This window comes from Somniosus microcephalus, chromosome 4, assembly GCF_052327205.1.
Source record: "Somniosus microcephalus isolate GS21.2 chromosome 4, FLI_Smic_1.0, whole genome shotgun sequence".
NCBI lineage: Eukaryota > Metazoa > Chordata > Chondrichthyes > Squaliformes > Somniosidae > Somniosus > Somniosus microcephalus.
Window position 1 is genome coordinate 57162122 of NC_140990.1, and position 18864 is coordinate 57180985.

Sequence of the window (18864 nt, forward strand, 5' to 3'; positions counted from 1 at the left end):
CTTGCTACGAAGGCCAACATACCATTTGCCGCCTTAACCGCCTGCTGCACCTGCATGCTTACCTTCAGCGACTGGTGCACAAGAACACCCAGATCTCTTTGCACTTCCCCTTCTCCCAATCTATTGCCATTCAAATAATAATCTGCCTTCCTGTTTTTGCCACCAAAGTGGATAACCTCACATTTATCCATATTATAGTGCATTTGCCATGTTTCTGCCCAATCACCCAACCTGTCCAAATCGTACTGGAGTTTCATGACATCCTCCTCACAGCATACCCTCCCACCCAGCTTTGTGTCGCCTGCAAATTTGGAGATATTACATCCAATTCCCTCATCCAGATCATTAATATATATTGTGAACAGCTGGGGTCCTAGGACCGATCCTTGCAGTACCCCACTAGTCACTGGCTGCCACTCGGAAAATGACCCGTTTATTCCAACTCTTTGCTTTCTGTCCGCCAACCAGTTCTCTATCCAAGTCAATACCTTGCCCCCTATTGCACCCTAACCCCTTATGCGGGACCTTATCGAAAGCCTTCTGAAAGTCCAAGTACACCACATCCACTGGTTCTCCCTTATCTATTTTACCAGTTACATCCTCAAAAAATTCCAGTAGATTAGTCAAGCATGATTTACCTTTTGTAAATCCATGTTGACTTTGTCTGATCCTGTCACTGCTTTCCAAGTGCTCTGCTATTACATCTTTTATAATGGACTCTAGCATTTTCCCCACTACCGATGTCAGGCTTACCGGTCTATAATTCCCCGCTTTTTCTCTGCCACCTTTTTTGAATAGTGGGGTAACATTAGCTACCCTCCAATCCATGGGTACTGTTCCAGAGTCCATTGAGTTCTGAAAGATGACCAGCAATGCATCTACTATTTCTAGGGCCACTTCCTTAAGTACCCTGGGATGTAGATTATCAGGCCGTGGGGATTTATCGGCCTTCAGTCCCATCAATTTTCCTAACACCATTTCCCTACAAATACTGATTTCTTTCAGTTCCACCCTTTCATCAGACCCTATGTTCTGCGGTATTTCTGGGAGGTTATTTGTGTCCTCCTTTGTGAAGACAGAACCAAAATATGTATTTAGTTGGTCTGCCATTTCTTTGCTCCCCATTATAAATTCCCCCGATTCTGACTGCAAGGGACCTACGCTTGACTTCACCAATTTTTTTCTCTTTACATATCTATAAAAGCTTTTACAGTCAGTTTTTATGTTCCCTGAAAGCTTACGCTCATATTCTATTTTACCTTCTTAATTAATCCCTTAGCCCTCCTTTGATGAATCCTAAACTGCTCCCAATCCTCAGGATTATTGCTTTTTCTGGCCAATTTGTATGTCCTCTCCTTGGATCTTATGCTATCCCTAATTTCCCTTGTTAGCCACGGTTGAGTCACCTTTTTTGTTTTATTTTTATGCCAAACTGAGATGAACAACTTCTGTAGTTCATCCATTCGGTCTTTGAATGTTTGCCATTGCCTATCCACCGTCAACCCTTTGAGTGCCATTCCCCAATCAATCCTACCCAACTCGCTCCTCAGACCATCGTAGTTTCCTTTATTTAAATTGAGGACCCTAGTTTCTGAGTCAACTACTTCATTCTCCATCTTAATGAAGAATTCAATCATCATATGATCGTTCTGATGCAAGGGGCCTCGTACAGCAAGATTGCTAATTAATCCTTTCTCGTTACTGTAGTGTCCGTGTGTAGATAAAGACACTGAAGACAGGAGTTGGTTCATAGGTATTTACTAAGCAAGTCTGGGGGGGGTTTCTAAAGGATATACACAATACGCAGGCTTATATAGCCCAAGTGGCAATTACCGGCATTACGCACACCTGGGGCTCTTAAAGGCACATACACCACAATTCCTCCCCTTCTAGCTAACTAGTACATCATATTTTAAGTAATTATTAATTACATGTTATATGCAAAATAATATACATTGCTGTATTAATTAATTATAAGTTAGTCTCTCAGGAGGCTTCCTGACTCGGTCCGGATAACGCCTCGGGGGTGTAGTAGTTTCTGGTGGTGTAGTAGGTTCTTCTGGCAAGGCTGATTCGGCTTGAAGGCCAGTGTCGGGTTCATCGGGCTCCAGTATCACCGGATCGGAGGTAGATATGGGTATCTCTACTTCATCGTTAGATGTATAGAGTGGTGGTGTAGGTTGTCCCTTTTTGGATGACTTGATGATTTGGTCAGCATGGCGCCTTATTATGCTGTCTCCGATGTCCACGGTATACATCAGTGGTCCTAATCGTGTGCAGATAGTTCCAGGCTGCCATTTCTCGGTACGGTAGTCCCGGGCCAAAACCGGTTGGCCTATCTGGAAGGCCCTAGTTGGCCTTTCATTCATGCCCTGAAACTGCCGGTTCTCCACGTCCCTTCGGATGTTGGGCTTGACCAAATCCAGCCGGCATCTTAGGTTTCTATTGTAGAACATCATGGCGGGAGTTTGGTTAGTAACCATATGCGTTGCATTCCTATATGCAAATAAGAAGTTATCCACCTTGTGCTGAAGTTTTATGTCTTCATTACCCATGGCCTTGATGGCCTTCTTGAAGGTCTGGACAAACCTTTCAGCCAATCCATTGGTGGCGGGATGGTATGGGGCGGACGTGTAGTGCTTTACCCCATTGTTCTTTAAGAACTTTCTGAATTCTTCGGACACAAATTGCGGTCCATTATCAGAACATATCTGCTCCGGCAGCCCATTCCTGGCAAATATGGTCCTTAATACTGTGATGGTTTTTTCCGTGGTGGTGGAGGACATCTTTATTACCTCCGGCCACTTGGAGTGTGCATCAACTGCGATTAAGAACATTGAGTCCATAAATGGACCAGCAAAGTCGATGTGCACCCTTTGCCAGGGAGATGAGGGCCACTCCCATGGATGTAGAGGGGCCTGTGGCGGAGCATTTTGGACCTTCTGGCATCCTAGGCAGCTCTTGGTCATGTCTTCGATGTCTCCATCGATACCTGGCCACCATACAAACGCCCTAGCTAGGTTCTTCATTTTCACTCCACCCAGATGCCCCTCGTGAAGCTCCTTTAGCACTTTATCCTGGAGTTTGGGTGGAATCACCACTCTGGATCCACACATCAAGGTTCCTCGGCACACTGACAGCTGTTCTCTTCTTTGCGAGAATGCTGGCAACAGTGGTTCGCCATGTGCTGGCCATCCCTTCACTGTTAAATCGTAGACCCGTGAGAGAGTAGGGTCATTTCTTGTCTCCCTTTCAATGGCAGAATTTGTCACCGGTAGACATTCCACTATGGTAGAGTGGAATATCTCTACTGGGCCTACTGTAGGTGCCTCTTCTATGGTTGGCAACAGTAGGCGTGATAAACCGTCAGCATTCCCATGCTGTTTTGACCCTTTGTATTCAATGTTGTATTGGTGTGCCCCTAGAAAAAGGGACCACCTCTGTAGTCTTTGTGCCGTCATAATGGGGACACCTTTTTTAGGGTTGAATATGGAGATGAGGGGTTGATGGTCAGTCAGCAAGGTAAATTTTTGTCCGTGTAGGTAATGGTTGAATTTCTTCACTCCCCATACCAGGCTGAGTGCTTCCCTGTCTATCTGGGCATAGTTACGCTCAGCTGAGTTCAATGAGCGTGACGCAAAAGCTATCGGCCGTTCCGAGCCATCAGGGAATCTATGGGACAATACCGCTCCTATGCCGTAAGGGGATGCATCGCACGCCAGTCTGATTGGTAGTGATGGGTTGTAATGAGCCAAAATTTTCTCGGATGTGATTAAGTCTTTACATTTATGGAAGGCACGTTTACAGTCTTCGTTCCATTTCCAAATCACTCCTGTCTGTAGAAGATCATTAAGAGGGTGTAGAATAGTTGATAAGTTCGGTAAAAATTTATGATAGTAATTTATTAATCCCAGGAATGACCTTAATTGTGAAACATTTTCAGGTGCTGGGGCTTTTATAACTGCTTCAATTTTTTCAGGTGACTTATGCAACCCTTCCTTATTAATTATGTGGCCACAATATGATATCTGATTTTGGAAAAATTCGCACTTGGGGCGATTTGCTCGTAGGCCCCGTTCTTTCAGCCTAGTGAGCACCTGCTCCAAATTGGTAAGGTGTTCGTTGTCATTTTCTCCTGTTATAAGGATGTCGTCTAGGTAGCATTGAGTCCCCGGAATCCCTTGCAGGACTTGCTCCATAGCTCTTTGCCAGATAGCTGGAGCTGATGCTATTCCAAAAACCAGTCGATTGTACTGGTACAGGCCTTTGTGTGTGTTTATTGTGAGATACTTTTTAGAGGTCTCCTCAACCTCCATCTGTAGATATGCCTGTGCCAAGTCAATTTTTGTGAAACGTTTCCCTCCGGATAGTGAGGCGAAAATATCTTCTATCCTTGGAAGAGGATACTGTACCGTGTGAAGGACCGGGTTTACAGTCACCTTAAAGTCCCCAGAGATGCGAATTTTTTTCTGTTCCTCAGAGTTATTTTTCAATGTTTTTTTCATGACTGGAACGATGGGTGTTGCCCATTCACTCCAATCTATTTTGGATAATACGCCTGCCTTTTCCAAATTCTTCAGCTCTGCCTCGACTGCCGGACGTATTGCGTATGGCACCGGTCTTGCCTTAAAAATTTTTGGAATTGCTGTATCTTCCACTTTTATTGAGGCGGTGATGCCTTTCAAGGTTCCTAGTTTCTCTTGAAACACTTCTTTGGCGTTGGCCAAGATGTCTTTTAATCGTTCAGGTATGATGTCATCATTGTTTTTTTCCTTACTGGTCACCGTCAGTGCCTGAATGGAGTGCCAGTCTAAACTTATCTTCCTTATCCATTCACATCCCAACAACGGTGGACCACCATCTTGTAGAATGTATAAATACAACTTTTGTATTTCTTTGCCATTGTATACCACAGGCACCCTTATTTTTCCTTTGGGGTAGACTTTCTGCCCCGTATATGTTTTTAAGATAATGGATGTGTCTTTTAGAGGTATATGCGAAAATAGCCTCTCGTAATCTCGTCGATTTATTACGGTTAGAGCTGATCCTGTATCTAGCTCCATTTTAACTGGGGACCCTGCTATTGTGAGGGTAACCCAAATGGTTTGGTAATCCTCTTTGGCAAGTACATTATGTAATTTGAGACAGCTTAGTCTCGTTTCCGGAGTCGCTATCGCTATTCTGGTCTTCGGAGCTACTGTCCGCCATCATTTGTACCTTCCTGTACTTTTCTTTATTGATTCTTTGTTTTCTGTCAGTGGATTTATTTTGTCCAGATTGGCACACCCGTGCAATGTGTCCAATCTTACCACATTGCCTGCATGCTTTGACCTTGAACCAGCAGTCCCTCTGGTTATGGGTGGATCTGCCGCAGCGATAACATCTTCCGAACTCCTGTGTCATTTTATGGGTGCCGAAGTCCTGTGTCTCTTGTTGTATCTCTGCAGCTCCTTTTGCTGCTGCTTCGTATGATACAGCCATACTGAAAGCTTTGTCCAATGTTAAATCTTTTTCAGAAAGCAGTCTTTTTTGTGTTCCTTCACTTAAGAGACCGCAAACAAATTTGCCTCGAAGATAATCCAATAGTCCTGCTCCGAATTGGCAGTACTTTGATAGCTTTCTTAATTCGGTTAGGTAATCAGTGTTACTTTCATTCTTGTGTTGATTTCTCTTGAAGAACTTGAATCGTTCCGCTATCAGCAGCGGTGTTGGGTTTAAATGCTCCTGCAGGGTATCAACAATTTCTTTAAAAGTCTTGTCCTTTGGTTTGGCTGGAGTGATTAAATTTCGTAACAGCCCGTATGTCTTCACGCCCATTAAGTTCAGAAGTACTGAAGCTTTTTTTTCAATCTGTTATTCCATTTGCAGTGCAATAAACCTCTACTCTTTCCACGTATGTGGTCCAATCTTCTATTTCGCCATCAAAAGCCTCAATATTACCAGATTTAGGCATTTCAGAAAAGATATGGCGCTTCCCGCGCTTTCCCGCCGCTGCTACCGATAACAACGCTGTTTATTCACTGTTGGAGACTCGTTCCCGACGGAGGTCTAGACGCTGACCTGCTTGCCGCGCCGGCCGTCTCTCGAGTGCACCCTCCCAGTCCGTTATTTCTTGCCTCTGATTTCGCTGCCTGTCTCAGCTGTAGAGCCCGCCGCTGGAGCTCCAGCCTGACGCTCAGGAAGGATTAGCGCAGTACCTGTCACCAGCTTGGCCAGCTGGTGAAACCACAGTTTAATGTTGGTATCATTTGAGTTGAATGTGTTCTTGCTGCAGTAACTGGCTACACTCTCTGAGTTTCTTGTACGAGGACACCTAAATCTCTCTAAACACCAACATTTAATACAATAGCAAAATACTGCAGATGCTGGGAATCTGAAATAACAACAGAAAACGCTGGAAAAACTCAGCAGGCCAGGCAGCATCTGTGGAGAGAGAAACAGAGTTAATGTTTCAGGTCCAACATTTAATAGTTTCTCACCTTAACAATATTCTGTTTTCCTATTCTTCCTACCAAAATGAATAACCTCACATTTCCCTACATTATACTCCATCTGCCACCTTACTGCCCACTCACTAGTCTGTCTATATCCCTTTGCAGACTCTGTGTTCTCCTCACAGCTCACTGTCCCACCTAGCTTTGTATCAGCAGCAAACTTGGATACATTACACTCGGTCCCTTCATCTAGGTCATTAATATAGATTGTAAATAGCTGAGGCCCCAACACTGATCCTTGCGGTACCCCACTAGTTACAGCCTGCCAACAGGAAAATGACCCATTTCTCCCTACTCTCAGTTTTCTGTCCGTTAACCATTCCTCGCTCCATGATAACACATTACCTCCAACCCCATGTGTAACAACCTTTTATGTAGTACCTTACCGAATGCCTATTGGAAATCCAACTCCATCCCCTGGTTCCCCTTTATCTACTCTGCTAGTTACATTCACAAAAAACTCCAATAAATTTGTCAAACACAATTTTCCTTTCATAAAACCATGTTAACTCTGCCTAATCATATTATCATTTTCCATGTGTTAAATCCGTGAATCTTGATGTTGTGTCCTTCAATAAATAGACAGAGACTGCAGAGGGACAATCAACAGGTGTTTACTGGATGAGGGTTACTCTTATACTAACAGTACAGATCCCTATTCAGGGTTTATATACAGGTGTGGTCACTGCCGGTACTACAGTATACAGGAGCTGTAAAAAGTAGTTCTCCCCTTAAAGGTACATACACTACAATTCCTCCCCTTTAATATTAACAGTACCATAACATTCATTTAACAATTAACACTTCTAACATGCCATTAACTGAAAATAGTCGATTTATAAATTCAGTCGTTGGGGCGGCTTCCTGATCCTTTCTGGATAGCGTCTTTCCTGAGTGTCTTGCTCTTGGTGCGGAGGCGATTCTGGCCCCCTGTCGTCGGTTGGTTCATCAGCTTCTGATGCTACTGTTTCTGGGGTAGATGCGACCTGTATATCGGGTTCATCACCAGGTACGCGAAACATGGGGTTGACTCGTTCCTGTGACTCTAGGATCTGGTCGACATGGCATCTCACAATGTTCTCCCCAACATCCACTGCGTACATTAGTGGCCCCTGCCGTGTGCATATCGTTCCTGGTTGCCATTTCTCTGTTCGGTAGTCGCGGGCCAAGACTGGTTGCCCTACATTGAAGCTCCTTGTCGGCTTCTCATTGATGTGCTGGAATTGCTTATTCTCAACATCTCTTCGTACATTTGGTCTGAGCAAATCCAGACAAGATCTCAACCTTCGGTTAAAGAACATCATGGCCGGGGTCTGGTTGGTGACTGCATGTGTCGCATTTTTGTAGGCTAACAGGAAATTGTCCACCTTATGCTGCAGTGGAATGTCGTCATCGCACATGGCCCTTACTGCCTTTTTAAAGGTTTGTACGAACCGCTCAGCCAATCCATTTGTGGCTGGATGTTACGGGGCGGATGTGTAATGCCTTACCATATTCCTTTTCATAAATTCCCGAAACTCTTCGGACACAAACTGTGGTCCGTTATCAGAGCAAATCTGCTCTGGCAAGCCATTCCTGGCAAATATGGTCCGTAGGACTGCAATCGTTTTCTCCGTGGTGGTGGAGGACATTTTGATCACCTCAGGCCATTTTGAGTGCGCATCCACAGCTATTAAAAACATTGAGTCCATGAATGGACCAACAAAATCAATATGCACCCATTGCCATGGAGAGGAGGGCCACTCCCATGGGTGTAGAGGGGCATGTGGTGGTGCATTTTGGACCTTCTGGCATCCTGAGCAGCTCTTTGTCAGGTCCTCGATTTGCTGATCGATCCCCGGCCACCACACATAAGCCCTAGCAAGGCTTTTCATTTTCACCCCTTCCAGATGGCCTTCGTGAAGCACATTGAGCACTCTCTCCCTTAACTTGAGTGGAATTACCACTCGGGATCCACACATCAAGGTCCCCTGGCATACTGACAGCTGTTCTCTTCTGGATGAGAATGCTGGCAACAGTGAGTCGCCATGTGTTGGCCATCCCTTCACCGTCAAGTCATATACCTGGGACAGTGTCGGGTCATTTCGGGTCTCCTTCTCTATATCCGCGTTAGTTACTGGCAAGCGTTCAATTATAGTCGAATAAAATATTTCGACAGGGTCCACTGCTGATGCTTCCTCCGCCATAGGCAGTGGCAGGCGTGATAGCCCATCAGCGTTTCCATGCTGTTTCGTGCCCTTATACTCTATTTCATATTGCTTTGCCCCTAGAAAAAGGGACCATCTTTGTAGCCGTTGCACAGTCATCACCGGAATGCCCTTCTTTGGATTAAAGATGGAGACAAGTGGTTGGTGGTCAGTCAGCAAGGTGAACTTCTGCCCGTGCAGATAGTGGTTGAACTTTTTCACTCCCCACACTAGGCTGAGGGCCTCCCTGTCAATCTGGGCATAGTTACGCTCGGCTGAGGTTAGTGACCGAGACGCAAAGGCTACTGGCCTCTCCGAGCCGTCCGGGAATTTGTGCGACAGCACCGCTCCAATACCATAGGGTGATGCATCACACGCCAACCGAATTGGTAGTGCTGGGTTGAAATGAGCCAACACCTCTTTTGATGTGATCAATTCTTTGCACTTCTGGAAAGCTCGTTTACATTCGTCATTCCACTTCCATGGTGCCCCCGTTTGCAGTAGGGTGTTCAGTGGGTGTAGTACTGTAGACAATTTTGGCAAGAACTTATGGTAGTAGTTCACCAGCCCGAGGAACGACCTCAGTTGTGACACTTTTTCTGGTGCTGGAGCCTTGACTACTGCCTCAATCTTTTCAGGGGACTTATGTAACCCCTCTTCATCAATAATGTGGCCACAATACGAGATCTGCTTCTGGAAAAACTCGCATTTGTGGCGATTAGCTCGGAGCCCATATTCCTTCAATCTAGTGAGCACCTGCTCCAGGTTGGCGAGGTGATCACTGTCATTTTCGCCCGTGACCAGGATGTCGTCCAAATAACACTGGGTCCCTGGAATCCCTTGCAGGACTTGATCCATTGCCCTTTGCCAAATAGCCGGAACTGATGCTACCCCAAACACCAGCCAGTTGTATTGGTAGAGACCTTTATGAGTGTTGATCGTGAGGTACTGTTTCGAGGCTTCTTCTACCTCCATTTGCAGGTACGCCTGGGCCAGGTCAATCTTAGTGAAGCGTTTTCCTCCAGATAGCGAGGCGAAATTATCTTCAATCCGCTGGAAGCGGATATTGTACCGTGTGAAGGACTGGGTTCACTGTCACCTTAAAGTCCCCACAGATGTGAACCTTCTTTGGTTCCCCAGGCGTATTACTCAATGACCTCTTCATTACAGGAACGATGGGTGTAGCCCACTTGCTCCAGTCCACTTTGGACAGTACTCCAGAATGTTCCAAACCTTCCAGCTCTGCTTCGACGGCTGGGTGGATCGCATAAGGCACCGGTCTGGCCTTAAAAAACTTTGGGCTTGCATTTTCCTCTATTTTGATCATCGCTGTTATGCCTTTTAGTGTTCCGAGTCCCTCCTGGAGCACTTCTTGTGTGTCAGTTAGCATTTTTGACAGTCGTCCAGGTGAGACGTCGTCATCCTTTTTGGCATCTACAGTCAGTGCTTGTATGGAATGCCAATCTAGCTGTATCTTCCGGGTCCATTCAAGTCCTAGTAGTGGTGGTCCTCCATCTGGCAATACATATAGGTCCATTTTTGGTGTTTCCTTGCCGTTATATATAACTTTCACCCTTATTTTTCCTTTGGGGTAGACTTTTTGCCCCATGAACGTCTTCAAGACAATCTCTGTATCTCTCAAGGGTATATGTGAGAATAGCCACTTGTAGTCCCTTCGGTTTATGACTGGTGGGGCTGATCCTGTGTCCGATTCCATTTTCACTTGGACTCCGTCTATCTTGAGCGTGACCCAGATAGTTTGGTGATCCTCCATTTTGATTACATTATGTAGTTTCAGACAACCCAGCTCCTTGCTTCCGGAGTCTGTATCACTTTTCTGTTCGTCTGAACTACTCTCCGTCACCTTATGTACCTTTTTGTACTTCTCCTGTGGAGATTTCTTGCTGCTGGTTTCCTTTCCCGACCTGCAGACTCTTGCTATGTGTCCTACTTTTCCACACTGTCTGCACACTTGGTCCTTGAACCAACAATCCTTATGGTCGTGTGTTGTTCTGCCGCAGGGATAACACTTCACTGCTCCATATGACATTTTATTTGTGCCATATTCTTGCGGTCTCCGTTGTATCTCTGCAGCGCCCCGTGCGGCTGCTTCGTGCGATGCTGCTATGCCGAAAGCCTTGTCCAGCGTAAGATCCTTTTCTGATGGAACCCAGAAACGGCTTCTTTCACTTTGAAGCCCACACACAAACTTGTCCCTTAAAGTATCTGCTAGTCCCGCTCCAAACTGGCAGTGTTTCGATAGCTTGCACAATTCCGTTAAATACTCAGCATTACTTTCATCTTTATGCTGGTTCCTTTTGTGAAACTTAAATCTTTCTGCTATCAGCAGTCATGTGGGGTTTAAGCGGTCCTGTAGGATTGCCACTATGCTTTCAAAATCCTTTTCCACTGGCTTCTCTGGGATTACTAGGTTTTGCAGTAAGCCAGACGTTTTTGCACCCATGGAATTGAACAATACCAGTGCTTTCCTGGCATCTGGCACTTAATTCGCCTTGCTGTACACTTCTATGCGTTCTACATATGTCGCCCAATCTTCGACTTCATTGTCGAACGCTGTGACACTGCCACTCTTCAGCATCCCTGGGTGTGGTTAGACTGGCTAAAAATGGCATCTCCCGCGCTCTCCCTTCTTCTCCGCTGTGGCTCAAAATGGCATCTCCCGCACTCTACCTTCTTCTCCACTGCGGCTCAAAAATGGCATCTCCCGCACTCTCCCTTCTTCTCCGCTGCAGCTCAAATGGCGTCTCCCGCACTTTCCTTTCTTCCCCCGCGGACGCTGCTCAGCCCTTGAACCCCGCTCTGTGCGTTTTCCTGTGCACCTCTCTCGTTGACGCCGCTCGGTCCTGAACCCCGGCTGCGCCCTGTGCGCTTTACCCCCTCTCTCTGCTCCCGTCGACGCTGCTCGGCCTTTTCCTGTGCTGTCGGTCGGCTCTAGCCGCCGCTGTGCGGGAAGGGTCTGCACCGTACCTGTTGCCAGCCCGCCTCGCTGGAGTCTCCGCCAGATGGTCGACGCCCGTGCCTCTGGAATCGGCCTTCCTCTGCAGAGTTGCAGGTAGGTTCGAATCGACTTGTCGCCAATGTTAAATCCGTGAATCTTGATGTATGGTGTCCTTCAAGAAATAGACAGAGACTGCAGAGGAACAATCAACAGGTGTTTACTGGATGAGGGTTACTCTTAAACTAACAGTAAAAATCCCTACTCAGGGTTTATATACAGGTGTGGTCACTGCCGGTACTACAGTATACAGGAGCTGTAAAAAGTAGTTCTCCCCTTAAAGGTACATACACTACACTAAGTGCCCTGTTCCACTTCCTTAATAATGGATTCCAGCATTTTCCCCGAGGACTGATGTCAGGCTAACTGGCCTGTTGATCCCTGTTTTCTCTCTCCTTCCTTTCTTGAATATCGGTGTTACATTTGCGAACTTCCATTTCACGAGGACCATTCCAGAACCTAGGGAATTTTGGAAGATCACGACCAATGCATCCACTATCCCTGCAGCCACCTCTTTTAGAACCCTAGGATGTAGGCCGTCAGGTCCAGGGGATTTGTCGGCTTTTAGTCCAATTTGTTTCTCAAGTACTTTTTCTCGACTGATATTAATTACTTTAAGTTGCTCACTCTCATTAGCCCCTTGGTTCCCCACTATTTCTGGAATCTCAACCTTCTCCAGTGTAGCTCACGTGGCTCCAGCTCACACAGCCTTAGCCTGGGCTGTCCGCAGTGCGGCCGTAACATGCCCGTAGACTTGTATGAGTGGTCGGGACCTCTCGCCCTGACCGAGGTGGATGAGAAGCCTGCGCAGCCCCTCCGTGTCAAGTATGACAACGTGGACAGAGATGTGCTGGGTAAAGTGCTGAGCCCGGCCCAGGTACTGACTGCAGCTGAGAGCTGAACACACAGGAACCGCTCCAGTGCCTGGAGCCAGCAACAAGAGGCAACAAAAGCATGGAAGGCACAGAGTCCAAAAGCAAGGAAGTTATGATGAACCTTCATAAAACACTGGTTCAGCCTCAACTGGAGTATTGTGTCCAATTCTGGGCCCCGCACTTTAGGAAGGATGTAAAGGCCTTAGAGAGGGTGCAGAAAATATTTACAATAATGGTTCCAGGGATGAGGGCTTTCAGTTACGTGGATAGACTGGAGAAGCTGGGGTTGTTCTCCCTAGAGCAGAGAAGGTTGAGAGGAGATTTGATAGAGCTGTTCAAAATCATGAGGGTTCTGGACAGAGTAGATAGAAAGAAACTGTTCCCATTGGCGGAAGGGTCGAGAATCAGAGGACACAGATTTAAGGTGATTGGCGGAAGAACCAAAAGCGACATGAGGAAAAACTTTTTTACGCAGCGAGTGTTTAGGATCTGGAATGCACTGCCTGAAAGGGTGGTGGAGGCAGATTGAATCACGGCTTTCAAAAGGGAATTGGATAAGTACCTAAAGTAAAGAAATTTGCAGGGTTACGGGGAAAGGGTTCGTGAGAGAGCTGGCACGGGCTCGACAAGCCAAATGGCCTCCTTCTGTGCTGTAACCATTCTATGATTCTAAGCTTATATTGTGGTTAATAACAGACAAAACCTGTTCTTTCCCCTGATCTGATTACAGATTCCAACCAGTCAATTCAGTGAATGGTATGTCTTATCAGTGTTGCCATGGCGACCTGTCTGCAGTGAAATGCCTGTTTGAGTTTCTAACTCAGACTAAACTTCTCTTTCCCATAATACACATTATATCAGACATTTGATGTCAATATATTTTAAACATGTTATGTTAATATCTCTAAAATCTACAGGGAGATCAGATACACAAATCTTTAAAAGTTGGAGGACAAGTTTATAAAGTGGTTTAAAAATGTTACCCGAGGTTTTTTATAAATGCGGCGTAGAAAACAAAACCATCGGTTCGGCTGCAGTTAGAATAAGTTTTGGGCATCTTACATTAGGAAGGATGTCGGGACCACAGAGAGGCTGCAGAATAAATTCACTGAGGTTATACCACGGATTTACTTCTCAGAGAATCAGAGAATGATACAGCACAAAAGGCGGCCATTTGGCCCACCATGCTTGTGCCAACTCTTATGAGAGCTATCCAATTAGTCCCACTCCGTTGCTCTTTCCCCATATCCCGGTAAATGTTTTCCCTTCAAATATTTATCCAATTCCCTTTTGAAAGTTACTCTTGAATCTGCTTCCTCCACCCTTTCAGGTAGTGCATTTCAGATCATAGTAACTCGCTGGGTAAAGAAATGTTTCCTCATGATGACCTGTCTGCAGTGAAGCCCCTGTTTGAGTTTCTAACTGAGGCGAACTTCTCTTTCCCAGGAGGAGAGACGAGAGAAACTGGGGCACTTCTCATTAGAACAAAGCAGGGTGAGAGGAGATGTGACTGAGGTGTTTAAACTTGATCAATAACACAGGCTAAAATATCAGAGACACTCCCTGTCCCTCAGGACCTGTGTCCAGGGGAGAAGCTGATGGGTTTATCAGATCATCTTTGGGTTAAATGTTGTGCTCGTGGAGCTGAGCCCATAGTGTCAGCATCAAACACTCTCCAGTCGGGTACAGCACGGGTCAGATACAGAGTAAACCCATCAGCCGCTCCCCGACACAGATACCGAGGGACAGGGAGTGTCTGGACAATGACATTTCTCACTCAATAAGGTATAAATTGATCCTGTACCTCTCCCCATTAATCCTGGGCTCCACACGGGGTGAATCCTGTTCCTGTTTCCCTTCCTGTAACAGCACTGAGCTAAACCCAGCCCATAATGAGCAGGGCCCAGGGAGGCTGGTTGCTAGGCACTGCAGTGATATCATAAAGCAGGGCCATTCAGCCCAGCTGGTCATCTCCTTGTCCCTTTAAAGGTGGAGAGCCGGGACACCCTGTCTCCAAACACATCCCACCTGTTCATACTGAGAATCCCCGGGGAAGGCCCAAAGCCCAGAGTGTGGAACACAACCAAGGGGGAAAGAGGAGGAGAGAAGGGGAGGTAAATCAAGGAGTCGGGACTGAGGGACACCAAGCTTCAGTTTTAGAGCCTGTAGACTTCAGGAGGGGAAGAGTGAGTTCAGTAGTTTTAGGATCCAGGGAGAGAACAAGGAGCAGATGGGGAGACTGGTGTGGATTCCAGCACAGTGAGGATGTCGGGGGAGGGAGATTGTGTCGGGCCATGTATTAGGAGTGTAGGAGGGTCAAGAGAGGAAAGGTCAGAGGAGCAATTACTGCAGCAGTGCCCATAAATAGTGAGAGAGAGAGAAGGTGGGGGTTCGAGTGGACCAGGGACAGTTTGTTAAACTCTCTGTTTGCTGTGACCAATTTTCCTTCTGTTAAAAATGGCCTCCTGTAGCCCAGTGACACAAACAGCCCATTAAACTCCACCAATGGCCTTTGGTCTGGTGAGGTCTCCCTTTGTGAAACATCGGCTGTTGTTAAAGCTTTTCATTCTGACACGCTCACAGTGAGAAATGAGCTGCAGAACTGCCGACACCGTCAGCTTTAAGGAGACGTTTCCCTTTGGAGATCGGATTGTCTATTGAGTTTGATTAAACTGATGTTAAAGTAACAAGTCTGCTTTGCCCCGTGACAATAACAGATTATCAGAATATTTCCCATAGGTTAAAATCCAATGTTACAGGGGCTCACTGCCCTGGATGGTTGAAGTGGACCCTGTGATATAATAGAATTTTCTGTCCTGTCAGACTTGGACATCTTGTAGATCCATCTTTTAACAAGTTGTGGAATCTCAGTTCTCAGATCGATTCCACTCAGTTTGTAACAAGTCCTCAATCAGCTCATCTTATTGTCGAGATATCAAGGACCCGACACACTGCGTGTGTGTGAAACAAAGCTCATTTATTTGACACTGATACAGATTAAACTCCAGCCCAGTTATAGGGGTTACTAACATCAGCTGAAACAAACCCCAACTGTCAGAATGAACATGGTTCAGTCCTGGATGTGATTAACAGCAGCAATAAGAACAGAATCCAACCCCTGCAGTCACTTGTGAATTCGCTGGTGTGTCTGCAGGTTGGACGACTGAGTGAATCCCTTCCCACACACGGAGAAGGTGAACGGCCTCTCTCCAGTGTGAACTCGCTGGTGTGTCCGCAGGTTGGATAAATTAGTGAATCCCTTTGCACACTCGGGGCAGGTGAACGGCCTTCTCTCCAGTGTGAATTCGCTGGTGTATCAGCAGATCCTTTGTGCTTTTAAAGGTCTTCTCACACTCAGAACATTTAAAAGGTTTCTTATTAGTGTGAACAAGTTGGTGTGTCTGGAAGTTGGATGACTGAGTGAATCTCATCCCACACACAGAGCAGGTGAACGGCTTCTCCTCAGTGTGAACTCGCTGGTGTGTCTGCAGATGGGAAGAATGAGCAAATCCTTTCCCACACACAGAGCAAGTGAACAACCTCTCCCCAGTGTGAACTCGCTTGTGTGTCAGCATGTTGGATGAATGAGTAAATTCTTTCCCACATACGGAGCAGGAGAATAACCTCTCGATGGTGTGAGCTCGCTGGTGTGTCAGCATGTTAGATGAACGAGTGAATTCTTTCCCACATACGGAGCAGGTAAACGACCTCACCCTGGTGTAAACTCGTTGGTGTTTCAGTAGGTTGGATGAGAGGGCAAATGTCTTTGCACAGTGAGAGCACCTGAACAGTCTCTCATCACTGTGAACTCACTGGTGTGTCAGCCGGTGGTTGGACTGAGAAAATCCCTTCCCACACAATGAGCAGGTGAATGGCCTCTCCCCAGTGTGAATTTGCTGGTGTTTCAGCACGTTTGATGATTCTTTGAATGTCTTCAGGCAGTGAGAACAACTGAACGGTCTCTCCCCAGTGTGACTGCGTTGATGAGTTTCCAGCTGGGACGGGTAATTAAATCCCTTCCCACAGCCCCCACATTTCCAGGGTTTCTCCGTGGTGCAGGTGTCCTTGTGTCGCTCCAGGTTGGATGGTCAGTTGAAGCCTCGTCCACACATAGAACATGTGTACGGTTTCTCCCCGCTGGTGCGATGTTTATTCAGGCTGTGTAACTGGTTAAAGCTCTTTCCACAGTCAGTGCACTGGAACACTCACTCGGGAATGGGTGTCTCAGTGCTTTTCCAGTCACACTGATGTTTCACATCTTTTCCCACAGACAGAACAAACATTTCTCCTTCCACATTCAAAGGCCGATGATATTCAGGTCCTGATGAATGATGTGACTCTGTCAGATCTTGATGTGATGTTTGGTTTGAGTTTGCGGTCTTACAGCCTGTAAAAGGAGTTTAAAAAAGTCATCACTGCAAAGCAAGGATAGAAAATCAGAACAGACAATTCTAGGTGCTGACTCCGGCTGGGTTCAATTCTACACTGACTGGTTCCCCTCCCTCTCCTCCCCTGAAGGTGCTGACTCTGGCTCGGTTCAGTTCTACACTCACTGGTTCCTCTCCCTCTCCTCCCCTGAAGGTGCTGACTCTGGCTGGGTTCAGTTCTACACTCACTGGTTCCCCTCCCTCTCCTCCCCTGAAGGTGCTGACTCTGGCTGGGTTCAGTTCTACAGTCACTGGTTCTCCTCCCCTGAAGGTGCTGACTCTGGCTGGGTTCAGTTCTACACTCACTGGTTCCCCTCCCTCTCCTCCCCTGAAGGTGCTGACTCTGGCTGGGTTCAGTTCTAGACTCACTGGTTCCCCACCCTCTCCTCCCCTGAAGGTGCTGACTCTGGCTGGGTTCAGTTCTACATTCACTGGTTCCCCTCCCTCTCCTCCCCTGAAGGTGCTGACTCTGGCAGGGTTCAGTTCTAGACTCACTGGTTCCCCACCCTCTCCTCCCCTGAAGGTGCTGACTCTGGCTGGGTTCAGTTCTACATTCACTGGTTCCCCTCCCTCTCCTCCCCTGAAGGTGCTGACTCTGGCTGGGTTCAGTTCTACATTCACTGGTTCCCCTCCCTCTCCTCCCCTGAAGCTGCTGACTCTGGCTGGGTTCAGTTCTACACTCACTGGTTCCCCTCCCTCTCCTCCCCTGAAGGTGCCGACTCTGGCTGGGGTCAGTTCTACACTCACTGGTTCCCCTCTCTCTCCTCCCCTGAAGGTGCTGACTCTGGCTGGATTCAGTTCTACATTCACTGGTTCCCCTCCCTCTCCTCCCCTGAAGGTGCTGACTCTGGCTGGGTTCAGTTCTACATTCACTGGTTCCCCTCCCTCTCCTCCCCTGAAGGTGCCGACTCTGGCTGGGGTCAGTTCTACACTCACTGGTTCCCCTCTCTCTCCTCCCCTGAAGGTGCTGACTCTGGCTGGATTCAGTTCTACATTCACTGGTTCCCCTCCCTCTCCTCCCCTGAAGGTGCTGACTCTGGCTGGGTTCAGTTCTACACTCACTGGTTCCCCTCCCTCTGCTCCCCTGAAGGTACTGACTCTGGCTGGATTCAGTTCTACATTCACTGGTTCCCCTCCCTCTCCTCCCCTGAAGGTGCCGACTCTGGCTGGGGTCAGTTCTGCACCCACTGGTTCCCCTCCCTCTGCTCCCCTGAAGGTACTGACTCTGGCTGGGTTCAGTTCTACACTCACTGGTTCCCCACCCTCTGCTCCCCTGAAGGTACTGACTCTGGCTGGGTTCAGTTCTACACTCACTGGTTCTCCTCCCTCTCCTCCCCTGAAGGTGCTGACTCTGGCTGGGTTCAGTTCCACACTCACTGGTTCCCCTCCATCTCCTCCCCTGAAGGTGCTGAATCTGGCTGGGTTCAGTTCTACACTCACTGGTTCCCCTCCCTCTTCTCCCCTGAAGGTGCTGACTCTGGCTGGGTTCAGTTCTACAGTCACTGGTTCTCCTCCCCTGAAGGTGCTGACTCTGGCTGGGTTCAGTTCTACACTCACCGATTCCCCTCCCTCTCCTCCCCTGAAGGTGCTGACTCTGGCTGGGTTCAGTTCTAGACTCACTGGTTCCCCACCCTCTCCTCCCCTGAAGGTGCTGACTCTGGCTGGGTTCAGTTCTACATTCACTGGTTCCCCTCTCTCTCCTCCCCTGAAGGTGCTGACTCTGGCTGGATTCAGTTCTACACTCACTGGTTCCCCTCCCTCTCCTCCCCTGAAGGTGCTGTCTCTGGCTGGGTTCAGTTCTACACACACTGGTTCCCCTCCCTCTCCTCCCCTGAATGTGCTGACTCTGGCTGGGTTCAGTTCTAC

General features: G+C 47.4%; 1 pseudogene; it reads right to left on the bottom strand.

The window, feature by feature from the left end:
- Positions 1–16659, bottom strand: part of LOC147118964 (uncharacterized) — a 32168-nt pseudogene extending 15509 nt beyond the window's left edge.
- Positions 16660–18864: the final 2205 nt, after the last annotated feature.